Below are 10,168 nucleotides of genomic sequence, written 5' to 3'. Positions count from 1 at the left end.
CAACCTCCGCTTCCTGGGCTCAATCAGTTCTCGTGCCTCAGCCTCCCAAGCAGTTGGGATTACAGGCACACGCCACCATTCCCAGCTAATTTATGTATTTTTTATTGTAGAGACAGGGTTTCACCATGTTGCCCAGGCTGCTCGCAAACACCTGAGCTGAAGCCATCCACTTTCCTCAGCCTCCCAAAGTGTTGGGATTACAAGCGTGAGCCACCGTGCCCAGCCTCTACCTGACTCTTTCGGGACACATTCCCAGGAGCCTAGCTACGTGGAGAACAGCTAAAGCCCCAGCCTTCAACTCTGGCTTAACTCGCAGATGACTGCCATGTGAGTGAGCCAACTCAGAGGCGAATTCTCAGTTAGCCGATTTGCCCCAGCTGATGCTGCGTAGAGCAAAATGAGCCTTTCCCATGAAGCCCTGCCCAAAATACAGATATATGAGCAAAATAAATGATTGTCGTTTTGAAGCCACTGAGTTTTGGAGTGTTTCACTATGGAGCAATAGTAAATGAACTCAGGCCTAAATACCAAGGAGTCAGCCATGAGGAAATATTCATAGAGCATTGTAAGCATAGCCAACAAAAAATCCCATGGCTTGAAGACAGGAACAAGCTTGGCACACTGAGGAACAGAGATGGTCAGGTAGCTGACGGGGAGAGCACTAAGAAGTGTGGTTGGAGAGGAAGGCTGAGCCACATTATGCAAAGCCTCTTGGGCTGTGAAGAAGTCTGAAATGATCAAAAGTTCAGTAGGAGTTCATTCTCCCCATAGCCGCAAGAGCCAACAAGGGTTGTGAGCAAGGCAATGATGGGATTTATTGTATTAAAAGATGGCTCTAGCAGCTATGGGGAGAATGATACATAGCAGTATAAGAGTGGAAGCAGATGGTGGGCACGGTGGCTCATGCCTGTAATCCCAACACTTTGGGAGGCCGAGGCGGGTGAAGAGCTTGAGCCCAGGAGTTCAAGACCAGCCTGGGCAACATGGCGAAACTTCGTCTCTACAAAAAATACAAAAATTAGCTGGGCATTGTGGTGTGCACCTGTAGTCCCAACTCCTCAGGAGGCTGAGGTGGGAGGATCACTTGAGCTGGGGAGGCGGAGGTTGTAGTGAGCTGAGATCACACCACTGCACTTCAGCCTGGGTGACAGAGCAAGACTGTATCAAAAGAAAAAAAAAGGAAAGGAAAGAAGAAAGGAAGAAAGAAAGGAAAGGAAACAAAGAAAGGAAGAAAGAGAGAGAGCAAGAAAGAAAAAGGAAAGAAGGAAGGAAGGAAAAAGAAGGAAGGAAGGAAGGAAAGAAAGAGAGAGAGAGAGACAGAAAGAAAAAGAAAGAAAGAAAGAAAGAAAGAAAGAAAGAAAGAAAGAAAGAAAGAAAGAAAGAAAGAAAAAGAAAAAGAGAAAGAAAGAAAGAAAGAAAGAAAGAAAGAAAGAAAGAAAGAAAGAAAGAAAGAAAGAAAGAAAGAAAAGAAAGAAAGAAAGAAAGAAAGAAAGAGAGAGAAAGGAAGGAAGGAAGGAAGAAAGGAGGGAGGGAGGGAGGGAGGAAGGGGAGGGAAATAGAGAAAAGAAAAACCAACAGTGGAAGCAAGATCAGTTAGCAATTGTCCAAGATGAACACAATTGACACCCAATAGTGAGGAGAAGATAGACTCCAGGCACATTTTGTAGAAGCAATAAGCTTTGCTGATGAGAGGTGCGGAACAAAAAAGAATAAAAGTAAACCTCTAGGTTTTTGTCTCAAGCAGACATGTGAATGACAGTGCTGTTGGCTAGATGAGAAAGGCTTGGAGAGGAACAGGGTTGGGGTGGGGAAAAACTTCCCTTTCCCTCAGGACATCCGATTTCAGTGTGGTTGTAGAAAGAATCCAAGCTGGCTAAATAATTCTCTCTAAGCAGTTACCGGGAGGCAAGTACAGAGCTTCCGACTCTGGTAGGGGTGGAGATTCTGATAACTACTTGGCTTGCCTGAGGAATTCCTTTCTATTTATGTGTTTGCCTGTATAGCTTTTAGAGTCTCCTTGCAGAGTGTGGTTGTTATAATTACTATGGCAAAAATCCCAGCTGGAAGCTAAAACACACCCAAAGGAGGAAATTGAACTCAACATGTAGGACACCCAGCCAAGTGCTTTTCCCAAACCGTACTCCATTAGCCAGTCTGGAGAAGAGTTCCTGAGTGACCAAGAGGAAGGAAACAGGCCTTAGGTGCCTATTGAAAAATAGCTTCAGGAGCTTGCAGTGAGCCGAGATCGCGCCACTGCACTCCAGCCTGGGCAACAGAGCCAGACTCCGTCTCAAAAAAAAAGAAAAAAGAAAAAAAAAAAAGAAAGAACTAATTCAGCAGATTGGCCTTTTGGACATCATAAATTTGAAGTGCTTATTTTATTTGTGTGTGTGTGTGTGTGTGTGTGTGTGTGTGTGTGTGTGATGGAGTCTCACTCTGTTGCCCAAGCTGGAGTGCAGTGGCGCGATCTTGGCTCACCGCCACCTCCGCCTCCCGGGTTCAAGCAATTCGCCAGCCTCAGTCTCCCGAGTAGCTGGGATTACAGGCATCTGCCACCATGGCCGGCTAATTTTTGTATTTTTAGTAGAGATGAGGTTTCACCATGTTGGCCAGGCTGGTCTCAAACTCCTGACCTCAAGTGATCCATCCACCTCAGCCTCCCAAAGTGCTGGGATTACAGGCGTGAGCCACCGCGCCCGGCCTTTTATTTATTTTTTTGAGACGGAGTTTTGCTCTTGGTGCCCAGGCTGGAGTGCAATGGCACGATCTCTGCTCACTGCAACCCCTGCCTCCCAGATTCAAGTGATTCTCCTGCCTCAGCCTTCCGAGTAGGTGGAATTACGGGAATGCACCTCCACGCCCCGCTAATTTTGTATTTTTAGTAGAGACGGGGTTTCTCCATGTTGGTCAGGCTAGTCTCAAACCTCTGACCTCAGGTGATCCACCAACCTCAGCCTCCTAAAGTGCTGGGATTACAGGCATGAGCCACTGTGCCCGGCCTATATATTTTATTTATTTTTTTTTTTTAATTTTTTTTTTTTTTAGAAGGAGTCTCACTCTGTCACCCAGGCTGGAGTGCAGTGGCGCGATCTTGGCTCACTGCAAGCTCCGCCTCCCAGGTTCACGCCATTCTCCTGCCTCAGCCTCCCGAGTAGCTGGGACCACAGGCGCCCGCCACTACGCCCAGCTAATTTTTTGTATTTTTTTTAGTAGAGACGGGGTTTCACCGTGTTAGCCAGGATGGTCTCGATCTCCTGACCTCGTGATCCGCCCGTCTCGGCCTCCCAAAGTGCTGGGATTACAGGCTTGAGCCACCGCACCCGGCCTATTTTATTTTTTTGAGACAGGGTCTCTCTATGTCACCCAGTCTGGAGTGCAGTGGTGCGGTCTTGGCTAACTGCAGCCTCTGCCACCCCAGTTTCAAGCAATTCTCCTGCCTCAGCCTCCTGAGTAGGTGGAATTACAGGAATGCACCACCACGCCCGGCTAATTTTGTATTTTTAGTAGAGATGGGGTTTCTCCATGTTGGTCAGGCTAGTCTCGAACCTTTGACCTCGGGAGATCTGCCCGCTTTGGCCTCCTAAAGTGCTGGGATTATAGGCATGAACCACCGTGCCTGGCCTATTTATTTTATTTTATTTTTTTGAGACAGTCTCACTCTGTCACCCAAGCTGGAGTGCAGTGGTGTGATCTTGGCTAACTGCAGCCTCTGCCACCCCAGTTTCAAGCGATTCTCCTGCCTCAGCTTCCCCAGTAGCTGGGAATACAGGTGTGCACCACCACGCCTGGCTAAGCTTTGTATTTTTAGTAAAGACAGGATTTCACCAGATTGTCCAGGCTGGTCTCAAACTCCTGACCTCAAGTGATCCGCCCGCCTTAGCCTCCCAAAGTGCTGGGATTACAGGCGTGACCCACCGCACCCGACCTGAAGTGCTTGTTTAGATATTCCAGCGTTGATAATCAGTAGCAGTCCAGAGTTCCTGAGAAAGGTCCAGGCTGGAGATAAAAATTTTCAAATTCTTAGCCTACCTTTCTCTGTTAATAAGCAAAAACAAGTGTTGAAATTAGAGGGAGCCTGCAAAATTGCAACTAACAAATATCAGGAAGTATAAGGCTAACCAAGAGGGCTGAGGGTGGTAGTTCATGCCTGTAATCCCAGCTACTAGGGAGGCCAAGCAGATGCCTGACTTGCGGCCAGGAGTGCAAGACCAGCCAGGCAACAGAGCAAGATCCCATCTCTACAAAAAAATCAAAAAACAAAAATTAGGCCGGGCACGGTGGCTCATGCCTGTAATCCCAGAGAGGCTGAGCGGGCGGATCATTTGAGCCCAAGAGTTGGAGACCAGCCTGGGCAACATGGAAAACACCTCTCTCTACCGAAAATACAAAAAATTATCCAGAGGCCGGGTGTGGTGGCTCACACCTGTAATCCCAACATTTTGGGAGGCCAAGGTGGGCGAATCACTTGAGATCAGGAGTTCGAGACCAGCCTAGCATACATGGGGAAACCCTGTCTCTACTAAAAATACAAAACTTCGCAGGGTACGGTGGTATGTGCCTGTAGTCCCGGCTACTCATGAGGTTGAGGCAAGAGAATTGCTTGAACCTGGGAGGCGGAGATTGCAGTGAACTCCAGCCTGGGAGACAGAGCAAGACTCCATCTCAAAAAAAGAAAAATAAAAAGCCAAGCTTGGTGGCATGGGCCTGTAGTCCTGCTACTTGGGAGCCTGAGGCAGGAGGATTGCTTGAGCCCAGGAGGTTGCAGTGAGCTGAGAGGACACCACTAGCACTCCAGCCTGGGCTACAGAGGGAGACTCTGTCTCAAAAAAAAAGACAATTAGCTGGGTGTGGTGGCACCGCCTGTTAGTCCCTATTATTGGGGAGGCTGAAACAGGAGGATCATTTGAGCCCAGGAATTCTAGATTACAGTGAGATATATGATCACACCACTGCACTCCAGCCTGGGCAACAGGGTGAGACCTTATCTCTAAAAGAAGAAGGAAAAAAGTCTAACCAAGATGTCTAGAAATATTGTTGTTGGCATTACCTAACAGAGTAGGCAAGTGACCTCTCTCTCAGAGATTAAATGAGATGACATATCTAAATATACTTTAGAGCTTCTTTTTTTTTTTTTTTTTTTTTTGAGACGGAGTCTGGCTCTGTCGCCCAGGCTGGAGTGCAGTGGCCGGATCTCAGCTCACTGCAAGCTCCGCCTCCTGGGTTCACACCATTCTCCTGCCTCAGCCTCCCGAGCAGCTGGGACTACAGGCGCCCGCCACCTCGCCCGGCTAGTTTTTTTGTATTTTTTAGTAGAGACGGGGTTTCACCGAGTTAGCAAGGATGGTCTCGATCTCCTGACCTCGTGACTGCCCGTCTCGGCCTCCCAAAGTGCTGGGATTACAGGCTTGAGCCACCGCGCCCAGCACTTTAGAGCTTCTAAGATCTTTTTTTTTTTTTTTTTTTTTTTTTTTTGAGACGGAGTCTCGCGCTGTGTCACCCAGGCTGGAGTGCAGTGGCGCGATCTCGGCTCACTGCAAGCTCCGCCTCCTGGGTTCACACCATTCTCCTGCCTCAGCCTCCCGAGCAGCTGGGACTACAGGCGCCCGCCACCTCGCCCGGCTAGTTTTTTTGTATTTTTTAGTAGAGACGGGGTTTCACCGAGTTAGCAAGGATGGTCTCGATCTCCTGACCTCGTGACTGCCCGTCTCGGCCTCCCAAAGTGCTGGGATTACAGGCTTGAGCCACCGCGCCCAGCACTTTAGAGCTTCTAAGATCTTTTTTTTTTTTTTTTTTTTTTTTTTTGAGACGGAGTCTCGCGCTGTGTCACCCAGGCTGGAGTGCAGTGGCGCGATCTCGGCTCACTGCAAGCTCCGCCTCCCAGGTTCACGCCATTCTCCTGCCTCAGCCTCCGAGTAGCTGGGACTACAGGCGCCCGCCACCACACCCGGCTAGTTTTTTGTATTTTTAGTAGAGACGGGGTTTCACCATGTTAGCCAGGATGGTCTTGATCTCCTGACCTCGTGATCCACCCGCCTCGGCCTCCCAAAGTGCTGGGATTACAGGCTTGAGCCACCGCGCCCGGCCATGCTTCTAAGATCTTTTACAGATGGGCACCATCATTGAAAGTGTCTCTGGTGGTCTTCTGCCCCATAGAGGCTTGCTGTGGGAACAATTTTACCATACTCCCTCCACCCCCACTCCAACCCCAAATGATAATGAAGCAGGGGCCTTTCTAGACCCCTTTCCTCTCCAGGTCAATATCAGTATTAAAAGCCAAATACCCTTTCTTCCTTCAACAAAATTCCTTTCCCCTCTCTTTCTTCATCTCAGTCTCTCTCTTCTCCTAGTTACAGAATAAAAGCTGTCATTCATATTGATGAAGACAAACAGCCGGGGGGGCAGTGGCTCATGCCTGGAATCCCAGCATTTTGGGAGGCCAAGTTGGGCAGATCACTTGAGGTCAGGGGTTCAAGACCAGCCTGGCCAACATGATAAAATCCCATCTCTACAAAAAATAGATGGGCACGGTGGTGCACATCTGTAATCCCAGCTAATCCGGAGGCTGAGGCAGGAGAATTGCTTGAAGCTGGGAGGCAGAGGTGCAGTGAACTGAGATCATACCACTGCACTCCAGCCTGGGTGACATAGCTAGACTGCATCTCAAAAAAAAAAAAAAATTAATGAAGACAAACAGAGGGTAGGGAGAAAGAGAGTAGGAAATAGGGCATGACCATACCTAGCAATAGCTAACTTCAAATTCCTCATGAAGTGTATTTTTTTTTTGAAAAATGTCTTGTTTTGTTTCAATTAAGATGTTTCCTGTCCATGTAATTATTATTACTTTGTTGCTTATTTTTGTTCATTATATTTTTTTCTCTACATGTCTTTTTTTGCCTTGAGGTTTTTTGTTTTTTCCAAATAAATTTAATTTTTTTTTTTTTTGAGACAGAGTTTTGCTCTTGTTGCTCAGGCTGGAGTGCAGTGGCATGATCTCCGCTCACTGCAACTTCCACCTCCCAGGTTCAAGCGATTTTCCTGCCTTAGCTTCTGGAGTAGCTGGGATTACAGGAGCCTGCCACCACACCCAGGTAATTTTTGTATTTTTAGTAGAGACGGAGTTTCACCATGTTGCCCAGGCTGGTCTCGAACTGCTAACCACAGGTGATCCATCTGCCTTGGCCTCCCAAAGTGCTGGGATTACAGGCATGAGCCACTGCAGCCGGCCAAATTTAATTTTTTAGAGCGGTTTTAGGTTTACAGCAAAGTTGAGCAGAAAGTTTCCATTTACCCCCTGGCTCCTGCAAACACACAGCCTCCTCCATTTTCTTTTCTTTTCTTTTTTGAGACAGACTTTTGCTCTTGTTGCCCAGGCTGGAGTGCAATGGCGCCATCTTGGCTCACTGCAACCTCCGCCTCCTGGGTTCAAGCAATTCTCCTGCCTCAGCCTCCCAGGTAGCTGGGATTACAGGCATGCACCACCATGTCTGACTAATTTTTTGTATATTTAGTAGAGACAGGGTTTCAACACCTTGGGCAGGCTGGTGTTGAACTCCTGACTTCAAGTGATCTGCCCACCTCAGCAGATTACAGCCATGAGCTGCCACACCCGGCTTGAAATACGTCTTGATTGCTTTCTGGATGCTTTTAATGTAATCTTCCTGTCTTTGATCTGCAGCTTCTCTATGAGGAGTCTAAGTGTGGATTATTTTTATCATTCTTGAGATCCATTGTGATTTCTGAAACAGGATTTTAGGAGTGCAAAAGGTTTATTGGAAAAAGAAAAAGAAAAAAAGAAACAGGATTTATATTTTTCAGCAATTCTGGAAAATTTATCAGGCATTTTCTCTTTGAATGTTACCTGTCCATTTTCTCTATTCTTTTCTTCTGGAACCCTAGTTAGCCAAATGTTAGATCTTCTCCTTGTATCATTATTGTATCATGCATATTTCCTGAAATCTCTTTGTTTCTCTGTGCTATATTCTGAATAATTTTGGTAGTTCTTCTAGTTTATTAATTTCCCCTTCAATTATATCTAATTTGTTTGCTAACCTTTTCATTTAGTTTTTTAATGATTTATTTTAATTGTAAAAAACACATAACATAAAATTTATCATCTTATCCATTTTTAAGTGTACATACAGTTTAAGGCTGTTAAGTGTATTCACATTGTTGTGCAACTTATCTCCAGAACCTTTTTTTTTTTTTTTTTTTTTTTGAGACAGGGTCTCACTCTGTTGCCCAGGTTGGAGTGCAGTGGTGCTATCATGGCTCACTGCAGTTCCTCCCTGGGCTCAGGTGATCCTCTTACCTCAACCTCCGGAGTAGCTGGGACTACAGGCTCATACCACCACACCCAGGTAATTTTTTATTTTTTGTAGAGACAGAGTTTCACCATGGGACCCAGGCTGGTCTTGTTTCCGGGCTCAAGGGATCTGCCCTCCTCAGCCTTCCAAAGTGCTGTGATTACAGGTATGAGCCACCATGCCCAGCCTCCAGAACTTTTTCATATTGCAAAACTAAAACGCTGTACCCATTAAACAACTCCCCAGTTCCTCCTTCCTCCACCCGACGGCAACTACTGTTCAACTTTGTTTCTATAAATTTAATTAAATAAATAAACAAATAAATAAAATTTAACAAAATTGTATTTTAGATAGCGAAATCATGCAATATTTGCCTTTTTGTGACTAACTTATTTCTTTTTTTTTTTTTTTTTTTGAGACAGTCTTGCCCTGTTGCCCAGGGTGGAATGTAGTGGCGTGATCTTGGCTCACTGCAGCCTCTGCCTCCCTGGTTCAAGCGATTCTCCTGCCTCAGCCTCCTGAGTAGCTGGGATTATAGTCACCTGCCACCAAGCCTGGCTAATTTTTTTTTTTTTTTGTATTTTAATAAAGATGGGATTTCACCATGTTGGCCAGGCTGGTTGCAAACTCCTGACCTCGTGATCTGCCCACCTCGGCCTCCCAAAGTGCTGGGATTACAGGCGTGAGCCACCGTGCCCGGCCATGACTGGCTTATTTCATTTAGCAAAATGACTCAAGGTTTACTCATGTTGTAGCATGTGACAGGATTTCCTTCCTTTTTAAGGCTGAATCATATTTCACTGTATGTACACACTACATTTTGTTTATCCATTCTTCCTTTGTTGGACACTTGGTTTGCTTCCCCCTCTTGGCCATTGTGAATAATGCTGCTATAAACAAGGGTGTGCAAATATTTCTTTGAGGCCCTGCTTCCCATTCTTTTGGATATATACCCAGAAGTGAGATTGCTGGGTCATAGAGTTGTTCTTGTTTTAATTTTTTAAAGGAATTTCCATGCTATTTTCCACAGTGATCTGTGCCATTTTACAGTCCCATCAACAATGCATAAAGTTTCCAATTTCTCCACATTCTCACCAACACGTGTTATTTTCTGAATTTAGAGCTGCATGAGGTTTGTTTGGGTCAGAATAAAGGACAATTGCCCTGGAACAACCAATGCAGGCTCTTCAATTTTTAAGTTCCTCATTTTTGAGGAAAGTTTCCAAACACCCCACTTGTGGTTCATTGTTCATTGGCCAACCTGAGATCCTGACTCCTAAGTGGGGAGTTTTATGGATGTGTGTGAATAACTAGTGGAACCGTGTTCTCCAGCAGCTTATGAAGATCAGAGAACAGAGAAACTTGAAAACAGAACTCTGGACCAGGCGCGGCGGTTCACACCTTTAATCCTAGCACCTTGGGAGGCCGAGGCGGGTGGATCACCTGAGGTCAGCAGTTCGAGACCAGCCTGGCCCACTTGGCGAAACACTGTCTCTACTAAAAATACAAAAATTAGCTGGGCGTGGTGGCTGCCTGTAATCCCAGCTACTCAGGAGGCTGAGGCAGGAGAATCTCTTGAACCCTGGAGGCAGAGGTTGCAGTGAGTCAAGATTGGACTACTGCACTCCAGCCTGGGCAACAGAGTAAGACTCTGTCTCAAAACAAAAGAAGAAAGAAAGAAAGAGAGAAAGAGAGAAAGAGAGAAAGAGAGAAAGAAAGAAAGAAAGAAAGAAAGAAAGAAAGAAAGAAAGAAAGAAAGAAAGAAAGAAAGAAAGAAAGAAAGAAAGAAAGAAAGAGAGGGAGAGAGAGAGAGAGAGAGAAGGAAGGAAGGAAGGAAGGAAGGAAGGAAGGAAGGAAGGAAGGAA

This window comes from Macaca mulatta, chromosome 2 (assembly GCF_049350105.2).
Source record: "Macaca mulatta isolate MMU2019108-1 chromosome 2, T2T-MMU8v2.0, whole genome shotgun sequence".
Lineage (NCBI taxonomy): Eukaryota > Metazoa > Chordata > Mammalia > Primates > Cercopithecidae > Macaca > Macaca mulatta.
Note: the sequence above shows the minus strand (reverse complement) of the source record.